Source organism: Monodon monoceros, unplaced genomic scaffold, assembly GCF_005190385.1.
Source record: "Monodon monoceros isolate NGI ecotype Baffin Bay Population unplaced genomic scaffold, NGI_Narwhal_1 Super_Scaffold_2, whole genome shotgun sequence".
Lineage (NCBI taxonomy): Eukaryota > Metazoa > Chordata > Mammalia > Artiodactyla > Monodontidae > Monodon > Monodon monoceros.
The window spans coordinates 65026546-65047562 of NW_021703776.1; the positions used below are offsets into that span (position 1 = coordinate 65026546).

General features: G+C 45.4%; 1 protein-coding gene across 2 annotated transcripts in view; it reads right to left on the reverse strand.

Moving 5' to 3' along the window:
• The window catches only part of LOC114902000 (engulfment and cell motility protein 1), a 313303-nt gene extending 294460 nt beyond the window's left edge, over positions 1–18843 (reverse strand). Inside the window, exon 1 of one of the 2 annotated variants that reach the window (XM_029234323.1) lies at positions 18509–18843. The gene's annotated coding sequence lies outside the window, so the exon portion shown is untranslated. Of the gene's footprint in view, positions 1–18313 lie in introns of both variants that reach the window. The other variant, XM_029234321.1, reaches the window with a different exon arrangement.
• Positions 18844–21017: the final 2174 nt, after the last annotated feature.

The following is a 21017-nucleotide window of genomic DNA, read 5'->3' on the forward strand; positions in this document are numbered from 1 at the left end:
CGTGTGTGTGTGTGTTTGTGTGTGCGTTGGAGGAGGGTGGGGCAGTGATTTCACTTGAAAGGGATTAATATTTCAGGTATTACTAATGTCATAAACCTCATCCTCTCAGGACACGCATCCCAGGGAAGAGAGAACTGGGTCAAAGGCACAAAGCAGTCCACAAAAAAAATAATAATAATTTTGAATCTAAAATAGTATTTAATAAGAAAACTGAATGATCACTTTTGGCACCTGGAAAGTGGTTCAGCCTGTCCCCAAATATTAAAATTGGATGAATACAAAAATAACTCTTCAGAGGAGCTTTCAGAACTCAGGCTAATGAATCCAGTTATGTTGCTTCTTAACAGCCTTGATTAAATGGGAGCATTCGACTCCGGACGGGGGTGGGGAAGAACCAGTGGACAGCAGAGTATATATGCTTAGAGCCCTGTCACATCTGTGTCACACGGACGGCAAATCAGGAACCAGAACTTTACGATGACATTTCTTTCTTTAACACTGGTTCTTTCTCACGTCAACATGTAGCCTAAAGATCAAAACAATTAAGTGAGAAGGCACACTGGAGAGACCCCTAGGAAATAATTTTCAGTCTTTATGTTTTCAAAAATTCAAAGACTCAACAGATGAAAGTACAGCAATACACAAATTAATTGCTGCTCAGAAGATGAGCTTTTTACTTTTTAATTAATGTTCTGTCCTTAACCCAAAAGCAGAAGTAAAACATACAATGTACAGTGCTTACGCACCTCTATGGCGAAGTGTTACCTTTTTCCTTCAGGCTTTCTTTATCCTCCTGAGAATGTGTTTAAATTTAAGACACAGTCTTGGCAGTGTGTGTAGCTCAGTGATGCAAATAGTGTGGGATGGCGCCACCCAGAACTCTGTGAGTGGGAGGACAACCAGGAAATCAACTTTCCTTTCCTCAGTGTGACTCTGTTCCGTCCAGAGGATGATTTGGGCACACATACTGTCGGTTGTCTTTTTCAATTGGGGTAGGGAGCAGGCATACAGAGGGAATGCCAAGTCATATATTGGAAGTACTTGCATTTGCAAAACCCCTGAGTTTAAACTGTTAATTTCCAACTTGTCTTCCTCCTCCCACTTCTCTCAGTGATTCCACATCCATCCTGGGGGTCTCAAGGCTACAGGATGGAATACAGTCACCTCTGCAACAGTCAGATATTTGAAAGGAAGGGGCCAGCATAGATTAACCAACTCAATGGGCAATGGCAAACCTGTTGGAGCAATTTGTTCGAAACGTCTCTTAAACCTTTCCCAGAAGTGCTAACAGGCAGAGAGAAGGGCTGATCTTCAGTTTCATACTCTCCCATCTTGCTGTCTTTAAAATGTCCCTTTGGGCACATTCCACATGCCAGGCAATGGGCAGGGCACAGAGGATGTAAAGACAAATATGGTACCCTCATTATACTCAGGAGCCCCCAGGCCAACAGAAGAGACAGAAAAGTAAACAAGCACAAATTGATGAGGTCTGTCTTCCTTTTTTTTGCACAGATGCATGAATTAATTCTCTATGGAGACCAATCAGTCAGAGGTCAGAAGGCTTTCTGCAGGAGACATTTAAGAGGGCAACAGGTTGTAAAGGATGAAGAGCAGAACTACAGGGAAGAGGCACCTAGAAGTCATCCAGGGATTCCCCAAAGGGGCTTCATAGCACAACTGGCTAGGGCAGGAAGTCTTTGTATAAATACGGATTCCAGAACTCACCTGGAATCAGAATTTCTGGTGTTGAGGGCCCAGATTCTAATTCTTTGTAACTACTGAGATGATTCTGAAGCAGTTGACTGATCCAGAGATTTCTGATTGGGACCCATTGATCACATCTAGCCCCCTTCCTCCATATTATACAGCTAAGAAAACTGAGGCCATCAAGGTAGGCACAGATTATAGTCAGTTCAGGCCCGGGACCAAGACTCTGGCCACTTGACCCTGAATTCCATGCCTGGACCACCAGAGCCTGCAGAGCTCATGAGGTACAACATCTTCCATGAAGCAGGACGTTGACCAATAGCAACAGTGGTTGGTGCCTGCATGAGAGTACCAGCCACACTGCGTTACTGGTGTGTCCACGACTGCCTCCTGCCCCCCAAAGGGAAGAAAGTCAGTCCCTGTGTATCACCACTTCCCTGGCATCGAGTGTCTAAAGAATGAGTCAATGAATGAAGTCCACAAATGGGGTCCACAAACAGGACTCTGCACAGCATCAGGGAAGTACTGAGAAGGTCACCTGTCCTAGGGACCTTATTTTCTCTAAAGAGAGAAAAATAAGACGCAGGAATCAACTCTGGTAGTGGAAAACACAGTGAACTTTAAAAAGTCATAATGCAAAGAATAGAAAACATCATGAAATTTTCTTGTAGACATAACCTATTCTAATGAAATAGCTTTTTTTTTTTTTTACAAAAGTTAAAATCGAGCACGTGTTTCAGAGTCAGCGAACCTGAAGGGTGTGGAAAGATACAGGAATGGTGTATCTTGTGAGTTCATTTGTGATTCCTAATTCCATCCCTTCTAACCAACTGTTGGTCTTGAACACACAATCTTGGAGGAGAGGTTCAAAACGTATACATCCTTTCACATCTATTGGACACCCGCTGGAGCCAAGGAACTCTGTTCCTTGGCAACGTGTTTCATTTTATCGTGGCATTACATGGACACCATTCCCATTTATACAAGAGGAAATGGAAGCTATGAGAGCTTAATGAATTTGCCCACAGCAAGTAGAGAATGAGTCATTTCAAACTCCATCTGTTTAGCTGTGGAGATCCTGCCTCTGTCACTCCCCCAAGGCAGCTCAGCAAAGTGTCTAAGGGAGTGAGGGCGTCAGGCCTCCAGCCAGTCAAGGGTTCTATTTAAGTACCTTCTAGTGTGGCGTGGTTCCCACACAGACAGCAGAGTCAAAGCGGCAATCAGAATAGCCGGATTCGCACAGGCCTATGGTGTTAGCTAGTTAATCATGGTGTTTCTACAAGTGACATATACAGGAAGCCTACTACATTCTTACTGGATCTGTACAAGCAGAAGAGCTCTAGGTCAAGTGAATGAAAGTCTGACCTGAACCATAAAAACAGAGTCGTGGCCCCTTCATCAATTCCCCAACTTGAACCACTTTATAGACACAAAATCCCTTAACTGAAGGGGAGGCTGGGCCCCCTTGAGGAAGGACCCTGGTACATTGCCGAAAATATATACTGTTAATCTTTCTCCCAGTCTTCCCCCAAAGGGACTGGCAGCCTTTTACTAAGGAGACTGTGCAGTGGGGAATAGGAAATAATCAAACCTTTGGGGGATTACTGGTCACAGCCTCTGAACTGACACTAGTTCCAGGAGACCCAAAATGTCCCTGGTGGCCCACCAGTCAGAGAAAGTGCTTATGGAATTCAAGTGATCAATGGGGTTTCAGCTCAGATCCATCTTGCAGTGGGTCCCCAAACCCATCCTGTGGTTATTTCCCCAGCTCCAGAATACATAATTGGAATAGACATACTCAGCAACTGGCATGATCCCCACACTGGGGAAGCAAGGAGTCGTTTGGTTATTTAATTGAAGGAGGAAAGGGCTGTGGAAGGTCTGAGAATGTGGCTCCAAAGGCCCAAATATGCTCCACTTCCAGCGTGAACTCAGAACACTAAGTTTGGGGTTTACAGTGTGTGTGCTGTTTGGCTTAAAAGTAATGGGCTCAGCTCAGCACTTGAACGTCAGGATAAATGGTTCCAGCAATGAAGAGCCACGACACCTATCAAGTTTCAATTGCTAGCTGAAACCTTTGATAGCTGCTAGAAAAATAATGTGCAATTTTAGCCTAGAAACATACATTATAAAGGTCACAGTGCTCTCAGACTATAATAAATAAAATGTAGGTAACCACGTATGTGGTAAGGATCCCAGCCCCAGTTTGTGTCATGAATGCCTGGTCGCCCACAGGCCCTGGGAGGAAGGAAGAGAGAAACATATTCTCCAGATTCAACATTGGCTGAACTGTGGATAAAGGCACAGAGGGGGTAGAAGTTTCAGGGTTTAAGCCAAGAAATGTTTTCTACATTCTTCCAGCTTATGCTCTTCTAATATCTCTGCCCCATAGGATTTTTTGGTGACTAGGAGAGAATTACAAGCAGACACACGAGGTATAAATACTTCTGCAGACAGTAATGTGATGACAACGTTGGTGTCCTCCTCTGGAGTGTTCATTATACGCAGGGTCCAGCGGAATGACAGTAAAGCAGTAACCACTGCCACCACAGGATTAGGGCACTGCAAGGCCAGCGGCCGTTTGTCCTCCACATCTGACATATGGTCTGGGCCCCGCCTCCATCACAGTGACCTCAGGCAGGACTGGTCTTCAGCAAAACTGAGTGCAATGAGAGTTACATGCCAGCCATCCCCGAGCCACATGGCCCTGCGGCCCGGACTCGGGGCAAAGAAGCCATTTTAAAGGGCTCTTCCAAAAGGACGCAGTGCGCACATACATGTACCCTAGTGCTTCTCCCTGCAAGCACTGACTGAGCACCTGTTGTGGCCTCAGCACTGGGAATATCTGCCCTCAGGACCTCCAGTCTACTCAGGAACAAAGACAGGAAGCAGAGCGTAAAGAGGCACAAGAGGCACGATAAATGCCAGCACAGGGAAGCACTCCGCGTGTCCCAGGAGGGGATACCAGGAAATCAAGGAAGGCTCCCTGAGGAGGTGACTACTGAGATGTGTCACGTTGACCAGGGGGAGATGTGGGTTCAGGGCACTTCATTCTCTCTTCTCGCCACCAATTGCCTGATGCCTTTTCTGTGACTTTTCTGTCCTAAGTTTACTCTTAATGTTCATTTCAACCTGATTTCACTTGCGAAGGAATTCTGGGCTCTTACACTCCCTGGGGAACAGCCATGAGCCCACTCTCTTCCTCATGATCGGTTTCTGAGCAGAATTTTAAGAGGGCACTAGAGAATAGCTTTAAAGGAGACGCCCTCCCCACCAAAGCAATCCTCCTGTATCCCTGGCCCTTTACGTCCCTGGAAACAATTCCACATTGTGGCAACTATGGTCTGGTGTCTCCCTCGTACAATGTGCTCAGTCTCCTGCTTCGGATGGCGAAGTAAATGAAATCCACGGAGGGGCTTCTCACCACCCTCCTCGTCGGGTCAGACTTCCCCACTACCTCCCTGCCTCGTGGCTTCCTTCGGCACTTACATAAGAAGATTCTTATGAAATGGCTACAAAATGAAAACTAAAACATCAGAGACATAGAAGTAGTAAGCCACAGGTCTGACAAAACAGCTGCATATGAAAGGATTAGGAAATAAATTAGAAGAAACTCAAAGGATTTAGAATCTATTTCAGGTGCACTGCAAGAATATCCTGCCAGTGTGGGGAGAACAGGTCCAAGTTAAAACCTAGGCAATAAAGAGGATCCATCCATTACTGGCTGCCTGATAATGTTCTACCTTGAGGTTTATAATTCTTCTTTCACTCCTTAGCACTTTGTAGGACCAGGCTCCTCAAAGTGGAATCAGGACCACTTGCATTAGAATTACCTGACGGACTTGTTAAAATGCAATTTCTGGGTCCCCAGCGATTCTTAGGCATTTTGAAGTCTGTGAACCACAGATCTCGGTACTATATCATTCTTAAGTGGTTGCAATACCCATGCTAAATCACTCAGTTAAATTGCTCTTTAAAATTTGAAGGAGACACCAGTGGCTAAATTGATTCTTTTAGAAATTGTTAAGATTCTAAAAGTAGTAATGGTGCAGTCACATTGTGACCGGTTTTAAATGATGTAAAAGTTACACACTGAAGTCAGAAAGATCTCTGCAAAACATAAATGTGGTCACATCACTCCCCTGGATAAACACTTCAGTGATTTCTCATTGATCTTTTGGTAAAGGCCCAGAGCCGTGGTCCCAACGAGCCCACCTCCTCAGCCTAATCCAGGCCTGGAGTGTCCCCTGCCCAACGTTCTGGTCTTCAGTTCCTTCAACATCCAAGTCCGCCCTTCACATGACCTTCACACACACTAGCCACCCACAGGGACTCTTCTTTCCCCAGTAAAATCCGTTCTTCCTCTTCCCAGATCTCCCTGACTATATAAATCCCCCTGCTGTAGGCTCTACCAGCATCAGCCCTTTCCCCCACAGCCCCTGGCACAGTTTAAATGTCACATTTATTTGTGCAATCCTTTGAATAATGTACATTTCCTCCACAGGTGTCTAAGTAGCCCATGACATCAGCTAAAGGACTATTCTGTTTTATTCCCTAGGAAGGAAACCCACCATTGTTTATGTATCACCCAGCACACCCATGGAACATAGCTGGTGCTCATTAAATATTTGTGAATGAACAAAGGAATTAAAGAGTATCTAAAAAGCAAACACTGGAGGCAAACGCAGACCCACAATAGCCACCAGGAATTTAAAATACACTCGGATCCCTCTCCTAAAAGTTAAAAGCTCCAGGGTCTCGCCAGCACCCTGAAGACTAAGTCTTATGGCAACTTCCCTTCCCCTGCACATGATACTAGATACCTTCTTTTGCACTTACCACTTCAAAAGGATGAGCCCAACTCTTCCTAGTGCAATTCCTGGATTTTGAAAGGAGAGTGAAGTTCAACATTAAAACTGCTATTATGCCATTTCTCTGGGCCTTGCATTGATCTAGTTATGAAAAATTACCCTAAAGCCTGTTCATTGTCTGAAAGACGTATGTTGAAATGAAAAGAGACCTGGGGGTTTCCACGATGACTTACTTCTTATATTTGTGTACACCTTCGTGCGTCTTATCATTCTCAGCTCCAGGTGCCAATTCTCAGACTGTTTCACTGCATTTTCAAATGCTAGAATTGTTAGCAGTATATCTGAATGATTTTGAATGGCCCTCAATAAGTTGGCCATAATTACAACACAATCTCTACTACAGTGGAATGATGTTTCACAGGGATATAAACGAATCAACCATTACTGCCCTCTTTTCTCTGCCATCTTGCTGGCAGTAGGCCCTGGCTCAGGTAATGAATGGTTTGCTGCCCTGACTGTGCTCATTTACATGTTCCTGAAGCAAAGCTCTCACAGCAAATTGTTCCCAGCTGAACACAATATTCCAATGTAATGGGTTCAACTGAGGCAAAAATGAATTGGACAAATGGACGGAGACTTGGAAGCAAAAGAGAGTAGCATTCGGTACGCTGCAGAAAATTCCTCGATTTTGAAAGAAGAGTGAAATTCAACATAACAACTGCTATTATACCATTTCCCTGGGCCTTGCATTGATCTGGGCAGCCAGCCTCCCTGACAAGTAAATTTCCTCATCTGTAAAATGGGTCCAAGGTGAATTAATATGTTTGACTCACTCTTAATCTGATATATATTTTGGTATGGATATAACTCCCCAGTGATTTACTGTAAATCTATATTTCACCATAAAAATCTTTTTATGGGTCTTTAAATATTTATTTAACACTGGATCCTATTTAAAGCTCCACACTAATCCTGATATATAGTAAAGAGGCATTGTCACACAACTGACAATCTAGCAGCTGAAAAATCCATACTTATCACCCTGTCTGGGAGAAGAGAAAGTGATGGAGATTTTTATTGTACACTGAAGAGAGTATATAATTTGTCAGGTACCAAACAAGATTTGATTATAGTGATTGATAAGTGACTTTTCATGACTATAGTAACAGGAGGTGCGGGGACTATACTTTTCAAAGCACAAGCTTGGAGAAGTAGTTTTCATTCGGCACATTTCTCTCCTACACCCATACTTCACGGCAGTTTAGTGTCTACACTGAGGTTTATTTTTTTTTTCGACCCACTCCATAAAAGCCATTACCAAGTGGCGGGTACATGAGCCACTGCTTAATGAGCTGGTGAGCCTGTCAGCTAGTTGTTGCCTTCCTGAAGGAACAGAAAGTAGAAAAGGCATTCAGACAAACTGGCAACAGCCAGACAGAATGAGTAGAAATGGAAACAGGTGGCTTCTACTTAGGTGGCCATAAAATGAATGGTCCAACCTGGGGCACTTTTGAAAGAGAAGGTTGGTACAGTTAATCATGCTGAGATGACAGAGCTATAGTGGGTCTGTGCACTCAGGATTATAGACGTCCTACTTTTATTTTTCTATTTTTCATCTCCAGAATATTTTCTAATCTGATTTCTAGGCTCAGGTTAAAGAAGAAAAATTAATACTTTCCTACCACCCACCTGCCAATGAACATTTGAACCGTCCCCTACTCACAGGAAGTTCCAAGTGATTCAGAAAGGGACATTTACAAAGCGTTATCGGAACCATTGAGCTAACTCCTTAACATAAAACATAATCATATGAAACCCAGTTCAACCGAATGAAAGTCCTGCCAAATGCTCCTCCACTACTGTTTCACAAACTGGGAGTTTCTCACTGGGCTCCAATCCACGCTGGACAAGTACAAACAGCCCCCAGAAGGCTGGATTCAAGGAAAGGGAAAGACCCCCAATTAGCAACCTCCATTCTCTCTACCCAAAGTAAAATAATAATAAAACAGTAAAATCCCAGGTTAGTTGACAATGAATGGGGGATAGAGATCCATTTACAAGAGGTTTTATTTGAGGATCCCACATTGCTAACATGATTTGTTATGTCAGTTCTTTTAATTCACAATCGATGGTAATTTTACCTGACCTGTTTTTCAGCAGTTTACTTCTGCTGTATTCTTGAAGAAAAGATATGTAAATCAACCTAATAGTCTAGTCAAGATTTTAGGAGGAATTCCCCAAGCCACTTAAAGAAGATAAAGTAATAAATGTACGTCTTTAAATGATTTTAGCAACATATTTGAATTAAAAACTTGAATAAAAACTACTGAATTAGTACTAATAACATCAACAATAATAGCAAGTCCAAACCAATGCTTTTGGGGTATCCTACTTTACAATTATTATTATATTTAATTACCTCAGCAACTCCAAGAGGTAGGGACTTATAGTACGCCCATTTGAAAGGTGTAAAAACTGAGGCTGAGGGCTTCCCTGGTGGTGCAGTGGTTGAGAATCTGCCTGCTAATGCAGGGGACATGGGTTCGAGCCCTGGTCTGGGAGGATCCCACATGCCACGGAGCAACTAGGCCCATGAGCCACAACTACTGAGCCTGCGCGTCTGGAGCCTGTGCTCCAGAACAAGAGAGGCCGCGATAGTGAGAGGCCCGCGCACCGCGATGAAGAGTGGCCCCCACTTGCCACAACTAGAGAAAGCCCTCACACAGAAACGAAGACCCAACACAGCAAAAATAAATATAAATAAATTAATAAACTCCTACCCCCAACATCTTCTTAAAAAAAAAACTGAGGCTGAGAAAGGTAATTAACATACACCAAGTCAACCAGCCAAGAGAGTCCAAAAGATAATTTGAATCCTCAACCAACAAGTATGTATTTATTTAGCTTCACACCTCAAAGACTTTTCCCTTTTTCCCCCAAATCCATTCAGTCAGCAAATCTTTTTTTCATCAACGTCAATATCCTTTCCTTTTGGCTTGAATCCAACCTGGGGGGGGCGGGCGTTGGACCTCTGGAAGTTGTCTCTTTAAAGGAAGAGTTTTGGCCCACTACTCAGACTTGAAGATGGAGTTGCATTTACACAGCAAACACACTGCTTTATTTATTCATTTGACCAAGACTGTGTGTTTATTCGGGTAGGCCTAGAAGGAAAGGGCTTAAGCTTCCATCTTTCCTTGGCACCTCCCTCCTGCTGTATCATCTAATCTATCTTCCATGTGGCCTTGGGACTTAGATTTCTTATTGAATTCCAACTGTGTCTTTTCCTTGCCTAAAATCCTTTAGCACTCCTTTCTGCTCAATCCAAATGCCCAGCTCCCAGAAGAGTTGACACAAGGCCTCTCTCAAACATTCTCCCACTACCCTGATGGCTGTATTCCCTGGTCTTACCAGGTTCTTTCTTTTAACACTCAGCTTTCCAGATCCTTCTCAAAGTCACTTCATTGTGAGCTCCTTCCTCTGTGATCTGCACACATTGTAAACACACATTTATCACACTCTATAATGACTATCTATTAATGGATCTGTTTTCCCTCCAGCCCCTCTCACCACACTTCTCATATGAAGCAGGTCTTATAATGACCAGCAAGAGACTTGACTACAGGACATAAAATGCGATCAAAATGGCTGCAGAATAAATGAATGAATGAATGAGTGAAGTATTATGATGGGTACTGTAAGCCCAACAGTATTTCAATTTAATAATATTTATATGCATATTTAAGTATATGGCACACATTTTAAAAATATACTACAATTAATAAATAAATCTTTATTGTGCTTCTCTCATATTAATCCAGGCAAATGTTTCTCAAAACTCTCAAAGAATGGACAGTAATTGAGAAAGTAGTTCTAACGAGTTGAACTCACTTCTTGGCAGTAAAGTAAGTCTAAGGATGATGGAAATATATTCATTCCTTGAGAAAAGTTTTGATTTAATGTGATTTATACTGACTTGCTATAAAAGTGATAAGCACTGGAGAAAATAGGATTTAGCAGGTGATATAATAGTTTCTTTGCTCCTAAAGAACTTTCAATATTGGGAGAGCTACATGGATATATGTCGGGGGGGGGGTGTCTTTCTCACACGTACACATACATACACAGTACACACTTACTATTTAGTGTATGAAAGGATCAGTCCTATTCCCCCAAATCGAAATTTTTGAATACTTGGTCACTTCCTATGAATGGCCCACAGTTGGAATAACTAGGTCACATGGTCCACTATAAAAACGCTGTGAAAATGATGGGGTGGGGCAGTGGTGAGGGTGGACAGGAGTCAAGTAAAAATCAGCCTTACTGAGTGTTATTGGAATTCACTCTTCACTCAGCCAAAAATACGCAATCTAACCAAAGTCCCTCCACTGGTTCTACCTCCCAAGCCACATGCCTTCTGGTGGGCAAGGGCAAAGCCAGCTGTGGCTCTGCATCTGGATTAAAGAGCCTGAAAACAGAAAAAAAAATTATTTTGAAATGCACTATGCTTCGAAATTAAGGGTAATTGTGTGTAGCAGCCTGGAAAATATAGCTCATCCAGGACTGCTCAGCCACAGAACCCCACAGCACAAAACGCTAGCTTTCTAAATGCAATCTCAAGCTAAAAAAAAAAAAAGGCACAAAGGGCGGAAGGAAGGGTGGAGGTTTACTGTAGGGCTGTGACTTATAAGAAGGCGACTGCCTCGGGGAGACGAGCTAGTACACAAGCTGGACAATCTCTCTCCATCCCTTAAGCCCCTAGATGCTACTCTGCTACAGCAGCCCGACAGCGAAGGTAAATAACAGGTTGACAGATAATTACATAAGAAAACAAATGTGGCAAGATTAGGACAGAAATCTAATAGACAGAGTGGAAAAGGACTCCACATATAGCAATACCTTAAAGCGATGCCCTGGTCATGCTAATGGAACATCAATATTTATTACTACCCAACTAGCCAAGGCGTATTTTACCAGCAGAGGAGGCATTTCACCCTGTTAACTCATTCCCAAGCAGACATTTCCTTAATCTTGCGACAGAGACCTCTGAACGAGCCCAGCTGAGCTTTGCGACCACCTCCCTCATTTCATTTATCTTATTCGCATTACGTGGACATTATAGCTAACACAGTAACCAGGGGCCAGAACTCAAGACCCTGTGAGGAAACTGAGGCATAAAGTCACCAGCTACAGTTTTTTTCAACCAGAGGGTGCCAGGAAGAAATACACATGAAATTCAGAATTGAAAGCAATTTGGGTTAGGGAGACAATTGCAATTTTAGGAGGAGAGGAAGCTAGAGAGGAAATTTGGAGAAGTAGAGGAAATAAATGAACATAAAGGACGAGACCACCCATCTGTGAATAAACCACCTTACGGCAAAGGAATAACCAGTAAATAGAAAACTGGGGCACTTATAACTGCTGTCAAAAGTCTAGCATGTCTGATAGCCCACAGTTGAACTAATTTACGCAAGAAAACAAAACTGTGGGGCTTCCCTGGTGGCGCAGTGGTTGAGAGTCCGCCTGCCGATGCAGGGGACACGGGTTCGTGCCCCGGTCCGGGAGGATCCCACATGCAGCAGAGCAGCTGGGCCCGTGAGCCATGGCCGCTGGCCCTGCGCGTCTGGAGCCTGTGCTCCGCAACGGGAGAGGCCACAACAGTGGGAGGCCCGCGTACCACAAAAAAAAAAAAACAAAAAAACTGTGGTTCTTACTAGGAGAAGGAGGTTAGCAACTGGCAACGTCTGGAGACATATTTGGTTATCGCAACTGGGTGCTGTTACTGGCATCTGGTGGGTAGAGGCCAGAGAAGCTAGTAAACTTCCTACAATGCACAGGGCACCCCCCCCCGCGACAAAGGATTATCCAGCCTCTGGATAATCAAAGTCACCAGTGCCAAGGTTGAGACTGCCTGATATAAATGGTCAACGCAGAATGGGCAATAGACTGCAGGAAGAAAAAGAAGAGAATCAGTAGCCTCAGCATCACCCAAGGGAGAAACCATCCTGGTTAAGAACTCCAGTCTCTGGTTCACTTAGTTGGTATTAATACATGGGGCAGGAGAAACAGCAAAAAATATGACTAGCTGGAAATTACTCTGTTAAACGTATTCCCTCCCCCAGATTGGTCCCCCCCACTCCCCCAAGTGGTTCCATGCTTTTGCTTTCACCATGACTCATCCACAGAGAAAAAAAAATGCTGGCTAAAGAATATGTGTCTATTCCCCTCGGCAAACATCATTCTCATTTTTGATTAATGAATTGCATTCTGGCTTATACGCGTCAATATCATGAGCATGCTGATGGGCATGCTGTCCCTGAGAGAAGGATCTCTGACTCCCAGGAATAAAGAGGTCAGCTTTAGAATGGGATATCCAAAGGGAGGCACTGAAAAACTTGGCCTCGGTGGTGGCAGACACATCCCTAGGTGCCACGGTAACCCAGGGCACAACCATCAGATCCCAGGGAATTTCTACCAGCATACAGGAGTGAAGGGCCCCCTGGGAGGGCCGCAGCATAGCTCAATGTGGGGATCCTGGCCTCAGACCAGGCTAGTCCAGGAGAACCAACAAGAAGAATAAGTATTCAACACAGGCATCATGGGGCACGGGCAAGAAACAACAGGGTAAAAAGAGTCAGAAAAGGTGGGTGTAGGCTCAGATCTACTCTCCAAATATACTAGTGACATTTCATTTCTCCAAGCCACTTCTATAAGATGGGATATGAATACTATACCAGTTCATCCCCACCATTTCGAAAACAGCATTCCAGGAGGAAGCATGTCAGCTGTCGGCACAAGGAGGAAAATGTTGCATGGATCCTGTGACTTCAAGCCCCCTGGGGCAACACTCAGTCAGGGCTTACTCAGTCCTGCCGCCCTCAAACCACTGCTCCTTATCCAGCAAGTACAACCCACCCAACCCATAGCAGTCCTGGAGCCCGGCAATTAGTACGGACGTTTTCCGGTGTTTTCTACTGAGGGAAGTTTTGCTCCCCGTATTAACTGTTAGAACGAAAATAGTCAAAACTGTAGCCTCAGTTCCTAAAATTGAGGTTCCAATAATAATCTTGCTCAGATTCTGGAAATCAGTGTTTGCGGGGGCCTAGAACACTGACTGAGACTCATCATCTCATTCTATTTATACATGTGACTAATTTCTCTACTCAGCACTAGGCCAGGTTGTTGCTGTGGTTAATTCTGTTTGATGAGCTAGCATCCCTTCTCCTGCATGGATTCCTACACAATACTTGGCTGTTCACCCCACCTTAGGCCAGTGACAAAAATCTGCTCAGGCAGACCTGTACTTATCCTGTGAAAGCTTAGAAAGCATAGTACTAAGTCACAAGTTAAATTAATCATGGATCAAAAGCGTGATTTGAGAGCTTCAGTTCTGGCTATTATCTATAAGTTCCAATTGTTGACACTCAGACAACCTAAATTATCCAGGGAACCGAAAACTGCAACCAGTGTTGCATTGTACTTGCAGGCTGGCTTTGTTGTACCTAAAAATGCTGTGCTTGGCGTATTCAAAGGCTTTCACGGGCCACACGCATTTCATGGGAGCCACACTCTGTACCCTGGATGGCTGGTCTTCAAAATCCTGATGTCTTGGACAGTGCTGAAGTTCTCAGCCTTTTTCTTCTTTGGTTAGCCAGTCCCAAGCCCTGGTCAGCTAAGAAGCTTAATCTGACTGTGTATCACAGCAGTGTGGCTGCCACCAGAAGAGATTACTTCTGTCTTTGCAAACCTCTGAAAGTAATTAAAAGCATGCATATGGGGACCGTGAGGCATAAAATATGAAAGGAAAAGTTCAGTGAAGTAAGGTTCCAAAGACCTCAAAAGCTTAAAGACCTCAAAAGCTTAAACTAAAACTTGTCCAGAAAAGAGTATTTTCACTCGTTTTATTCTAACTTAAAGAGTTACTACAGATAATCTACTGTCTCTCCATATCACTAAAGTGAAAAACATATACTTGGCTCTCCAGCATTGCCAAGATGTCAGCCTCGGGGCCTAGAAGACCATCAAGTTCTATAAACAGCAGTATTTTAAAAGTTAAGTCAATGACTGATGCTTTTACTGCATCTGATTCAACATTTGGAAACAGCATCTCTTGCAGGAGATTAAACCAATAGCATTTTGGGGGGCGGGGAGCTAAGTGTTTTTTAAAGTATGGCCCTATGAACCACTTTCATCAGAATCCCTGGTAAATGGTTTAAAATGTACATTCCTAGGGCCTCCAGAATTATTAAAACAGACTTTTTTCATCATGACCCACATTAAGTGAGACATTTGACATTAAGATTTGGTGTCCGTTTTGTAAGACACTCACTTTTCCATTGTACTCTCTTCTATTTCATGTTTTCAACTGCTGGTCCGGACCTAATAAATTGATATTATGATCCATTCCTAGTTGTAACGCTAAGCTTCAAAAACACGAGACTAGTTAATTAGAAGAAGCAGAACTGGAGTTGCACGATTAGCAGCAAACACTTGAGGCTTTGTGATGGAGAGAGGGTTTAGTAATTCCCCACCTTTTCTAAGTTCAACAAAATGAATGTCTTATAAATCAAACTACCCACTTGGATGGTTTCAGGCATTGAAAAGTGGTTGCAGGCTTCAGTTACAAACCTTAAGGGTACCCACTGTCTTAGATCCGGACAGGAAACGTCCTCCGTAGGAATGATTACCTCTAAACCTTCAGTGTTAAGAAAGATAATAATGTCAGCAAAGTGTGTGCTCAGAGCCCCTTGGCACACCCCTAGCCACATCCTCTCTGCAAGGCTTCAAAGCACTCCCTTCCTCCGCCTTTCCCTGCCCGTTCACACCCAACATCCAAAGGGGTATATTACTTTAAAACACTCAAATATTGCCCTATCTCAATTTAATAAAGGCTTATGATTTAGCAGCACTGTAGAAACCCCTCATCCATTTTCTCTCTTTCATTTTGCTTCTCCTGGGCATTTCTCATCTCTCTTCTCCCCAGCACCTGCTACCCAGCCCCTTTCTGTCTCCCTCTCCTTCTTCCCTTACTCCTCTCCTCTCCTTGTCTCCCATCTGCTGGGGGAGTGGAGTGGGATACAGTGGATGTCTCTGACTTCACTCCACTCACAGTAATTCCCTTCTTCCCAGGGGAGTCTTTCTTTGGCTAAAGTACCACACACTTTTAAAAGACATTCTCCAAGGAGAGTGATGACACAGACAGCAGATCTGAAGCAGTTATGCGTTATTAATAAACTGTTCTGCTTTTCCACTCCCCCAAGGAATCACCTCTCTGTTCCTTTCTTCAGGCTGAAATTCTAAGGGGAGGAGTTTACTCAAGGTAGAAAGGGATCTGCAAGAAGTGTGGCTGGGCATGGGGAGAGGACAGAGGAGAAAAAGCAAAAGCCCGTTACCTGGGCTTCTTACTTGCCGCTGATGTTGCAGTATTTTGTTTTTGTGGTATATTTCCCTGGTGAGCCTCTCCCATAAAGGCGTATCTTAGTCAACAAGTATTTCTTGAGCACCTACTACGTGGGAACCAGTCTAAGTTCTGGACCCGTAAACAAGACAAGGTTCCTGCCCTCGTGGATCTTCCATTCTAAGGGGAGAGACAAACAATAATCAAACAAACAAGTGAATATATAATGCCAGAGGGTAATAAGTGCTAAGAGGGAAAACTAAGTGACTTAAAAGGACCAGGGAGTGGCTGGTTGCTATTTTATATGAGGCAGTCAGGGAAGCCCTCCTGCAAACTGACAACTGGGCAGAGACCTGAAGGAAGCAACAGAGTGAGCCAACTGGACACTGTGGGGAGAGGCTCCTTGCGCAAAAGGAATAACACGTGCCAAGGCCTTCATGAGAGAACTTGGTGAAAAAGAAGAATGTAAGGCAGTCAGAGTAGCTGTCTGTAGTCAAGAAAGGCAGAGAGATGAGACACGGGAAAGGGGGGGAAAAGGGGGATAAGGCCATCAATAGGACCACCCATCCTGTAACCCAGTGACTGCTCCAGGTCCTGAATTCCACCAGACCCAGGTCTGGGCCAGCCTCCCAGCAACCCCCTCCCTGACACCTACCAAGCTTCTTCCCTAGTTCCCTTCCCTCCTCACACCATCCACCCTGCAAAGTCCCAACACTCTAGGTCATTCCCTCACAATTTCCCCAGAGGAGGTACAATCCATCTAATTAAAAACAAACAAAAGTGAGTAATAAGTGTGGTAAGAAATCAACATGAACCTTTAACCACAGCCCTTAAGAGATAGGAAATGTACCATAGTAAAGAGCGGGTTCAGAAGGTCAGCTGTAAGGAAGAAAAGTCTGCTACTTGACAGCAGGGGATCTGACCTTCTAACTCACAGTGCCCAGTTCCGTAAAGTTGATATATAAATACGGGTCATTAATTACTTTTATTTACTAGTTCGGTTAGGGTTAGGGTTAGACAGTAACTTTTATGTACTTTTATTTTTTTTATAGACAAAAAAACCCAAGAACAACAACTCAGAAATTCTTCCACTGCCCCACACACCACCCCCAAGTCACTGGCAGCCGTAAACGAGGAGCCTGTGGCCTCTGCCTCCAGAGGCAGAAACCCTTGCCATAGGTTCTCTGAAATCTTAAATATAACGAACCAGATCCGCATCATTTATGGCCAGTGGTGTTAGCAGGCCCTACGTGTGAGGCACTGGGCATCACGAAATATGCCCCGCGAGTCCCCGGAGCTGTCCAGAGGCCCGCAGAGGAGGGTCACTACCGGGGGCCAAGCGCTAGGCTTTAGGTCAACGCAGGTCCCGCCGCCAGCAACCCCTGCCCTGAGCAGCCAATTTCAAACAGCCCCTAGGTGGCAGAGGGTCACTCGGCTCCGGAGCCCCTCGCGGTCACACACAGACACACACACACACACACACACACACACACACACACACACACGCTCGCCGCCCTCGCGCGCGCCCGCGGCACCACACGAACTTCCCAATCCCAAACGCACGCGCGCACCCCCGGGCCGGCTGAGTTCTGTATTTCCTCTTCCTCAAAGCTACTCTTGCGATCTCGGCCGCCCCTCTCTGCTCGGATTCCAGGGCCCCCGAAGCTCGGCTGCCTTCCTTCTCTTCAGGCGCACCCGGTGCGCCCCCTCTCTGATGCAGGGATCACCCATCGAAGCCCCCCACCTCCTTTCCCGGTCCCAGGGGGGACTTCGGCGTGTCCCCGGGAGGCGGGTATTTACTAACAGTCGCCCGGGGCTCCCAGCTGCCCCAACCGCCCCCTCGCGTCCCTCCCGGCCCTCCACGCCTCTAGACCATCACCGCCCCCTCCCAGGAGTGCGTTCGCCGGGGGATTCCCTTCCATCTGCGAGTGCCTGAGAAAAGCCGGGAGTCCTAGCTGCCAGTCCCTTCTCCCGCGCAGCCTCTCGGGTCTCCAAGCCCACAATTCCACACTCTCCCTGTCCCCAGCCCCCCGGCGCCAGCAGCCCAGTCCTCAGTCAGCCTCCTCCAGCCCGCCCTGACCGAAACATCTCTGCGGGTTCCCTGGCCACCGGCCCTGCGCTCCCTCCTCTGCGCCCCTTCCTCCGCTCCCACTCGCCCTCCCGCCGCCCCCTCCGCCCTGACTTTCCCAAATGGGGCAGAGTGCCCCCACGCGCCCGCAGCCTTCACCCCGGCGGCCACCCCCCGCCTGCGCCGCGACGCCCCCAGGGAGAAAACAAAAGTGTCTCCGCGGCGCCCAGAGTCCCCCCGCGCAAGACGCCTCCTCCTTGCCCCAGCTCCCTCCCCGGCTGCGCTGAGGTCAGCGAGTCAGGGCGCCGCGCCAGCCCAGGAAACTTTACGAACCTGCCCGGGGTCGCAGGACGGCGGCGGCGGCGGCGGCGAGGGTTCCCAGCAGTCAGAGCTCTGGCGACCCCGCGACTACTGAAGGGGGACCGGAGGGTCTGTCGCCCAACTCGGGGTCCCGGCGGTGTGAGTGGCTCTGCCTCTATCCCTTGCCCATCCTCGCCGGTTCGCGCTCGCCAGAGCACACGCACTTACACTCCGGGTCGGCCGGCTGCTGCGCCGCCGGCGGCCGCTGCTCTCACTTCCTCTTCCTTCCTCCTGCTGGCCAGAGACACATTTTGCATCTGCAAGGCATCCCGAGATTAGCCGCGAAATCTCCTCCTGAGCGGACGCTGCGGAGTGGCCGCCGTCGCCCCCCGCACCTGCGCCCGGACACGCGTGGTTGGCGCGTTCGCCTCCAGCCGGCGCCCTGATGCCGGCCCACTGCACTTTGCCTGGGGGATGGGGGTGCCCACGACTTTTTGAAGTCCCCCTACTTAAAAAGAAGAAAATGTCAAACACCGTGTACGCCTCAGTTCTGCTATAAATAATATGTGTGCAGAGCATGACTTCTCGAATGAGCTCACACGCGGCGTTTTGCAGGCACTAACTCCGTCACCCTCATAGCGCCACCTCCGGGAGGCCGAGAGTGCGCGGCATCTTTTTATAAGCCTTCAATTTGGGCAACTGGTTTGGAATTTTGAGGAGAAACTTCGGTGGGCTGTTTTAAAGCTACCTTAAGAGGCTGATGTGTTTGTGTTGACGTTCTGCCTCGACCCTTGGACGGCGCGACAAAAGTAACAGGAGAACGTTTCCTCCTCCTCAGTCACCTGTGCATTTACCGACCAAAGGATTTATTTCTCATCAATTAAGCCAGGGACTCCCTAATTTTGCATAACTTTGCATAAAGCAAAACGTTCTACCACCAATTTGGTATTTAGGGTACATTATTTGATTCATACAACCTACTTCAGTCCTTTTCAAAGCAGAAATCAATCACGTTAACTCCGAGTAGCTGCCAGGAGGGAAATGACAGTTGTTGGAAGGTTGCAGGAGAAACACCTGTCCTCTCCAAATTCAGAAATATCTACGCTGGCTCTACCAGAAAAGGCAAAGGCAGTTGCTATACATTCCCTGCAAAATGACAAAGGAGGTAAGTCGGGGACAGGGAGGCATTAGAATGTAAGGTGGAAGCAAACCTGTTAAGTTTCAGTCCCACCCCCTAGCCCCCCAAGGAGACTTAAATTTTAACCATGTGCCGACTGTCCATTAGCAGCCAAGAGTTCCAAGTAGCTATTGAACGCTTGAAATGTGGCTAATGCTGAGATGTTCTGTTAAGTGTAAAATAGACACTAGACTTCGTGTGAAAAACAGAATGTAAAATAGCTCGTTAATAATTTTAATGTTGATTACATCATTCCAACAAATGATGATAGTTTAGATGTGATGACTCAGTTGGGTTAATGTATTGGGTTAAGATATAAAATGTATATTATATACACTAAAAATAATTTCACTGGTTTGTTTTTACATTTTTAACACGACTACTAGGAAAAGTAGGACTATACACATGGTTCTCATTAGCGGCTTATATTATATTTCTAATGAACTGCCCTGATCTGACCCCTTATTACATGCATAACCCCAGGAGGCAGTATTAGTAGCTGGAATATTCGGGTCCAGATCATTATAAACTAATAACTTAAAACAGTATGATTCCAGGAAAGTAATTTCACTTCTTTATTTCTTCATCTGTAAAACAGTAATGATACAATAATAACAGTCAACAGGGCAGCTATCAAATGAGGTAATTTAATAAGCAGTCAGTAAATGGAGCCTTTACTAATGATGATGAGACACTTTTATAGTGATAAGTATGAATCTTATCCACAACTTTCTAGCTAAGGCACATAAAGACCTTTACTTTCGTGCAGACACCATGAATACTCGGTAAATGTTAGGTGTCATAATTGTTCCAAGGGTAGACAGGGAACTTTGCACAGCAATTAGACAAATCCACCTCCCTGTAACCTTTGGTCCCAGCTCTGCCCTCTGCAGTTAACACAGAGTAAGTCACATCCTTCCTGCAAGAGATAATCTTTCAGATCTTTGAAGATAGCCCTAGAATTCTACCTAAACTTTCTCTTCCGAGGATTAAACATTGTCAGCTACTCTAACTCCTTTTCATGTGATATGGCTTCAAATCTCTTTCACCATTTTTTAACGGACACCTGTCTCTGCCTTTTAAAAAAGTTAGTTGTCATATAAATTAACTAGCTAACTAACTAACCATTAAAAACTATTTATAAGCTCTTGTCAATTATTTTTCAGATACATCTCACTGTTAATCCCAGTGCAAGGGGAAGACTGGAAATTCTTTGCTGTGTTACGATTAGGCCATGTCCATGTTTATGAGGTTAGTCTTGGAAACCAGTTTCTGGTCCACCTTCTCTAAGTCTCTTTGGACTTGATTCAGGCATCCAGTGTTTCCCCATGTCTGCAAGTTAGGTTAGAACACTAGGGTCCTGGATGACACCCTACTAAGAAGCTCCCTCCACCATGGTGGGGAACAGCATTCTTTGAATTCACTGGTTCATTCAGTTACTAATGACCTTCTTAACTGTGCCATTACCAAGCCTTATTTTTCTATTGTATTCATAAAGACATATTAGATGTGTCAAATGCCTTAGAGAAATCCACCTTCACCCTGGGCTAGCTGGTGGTC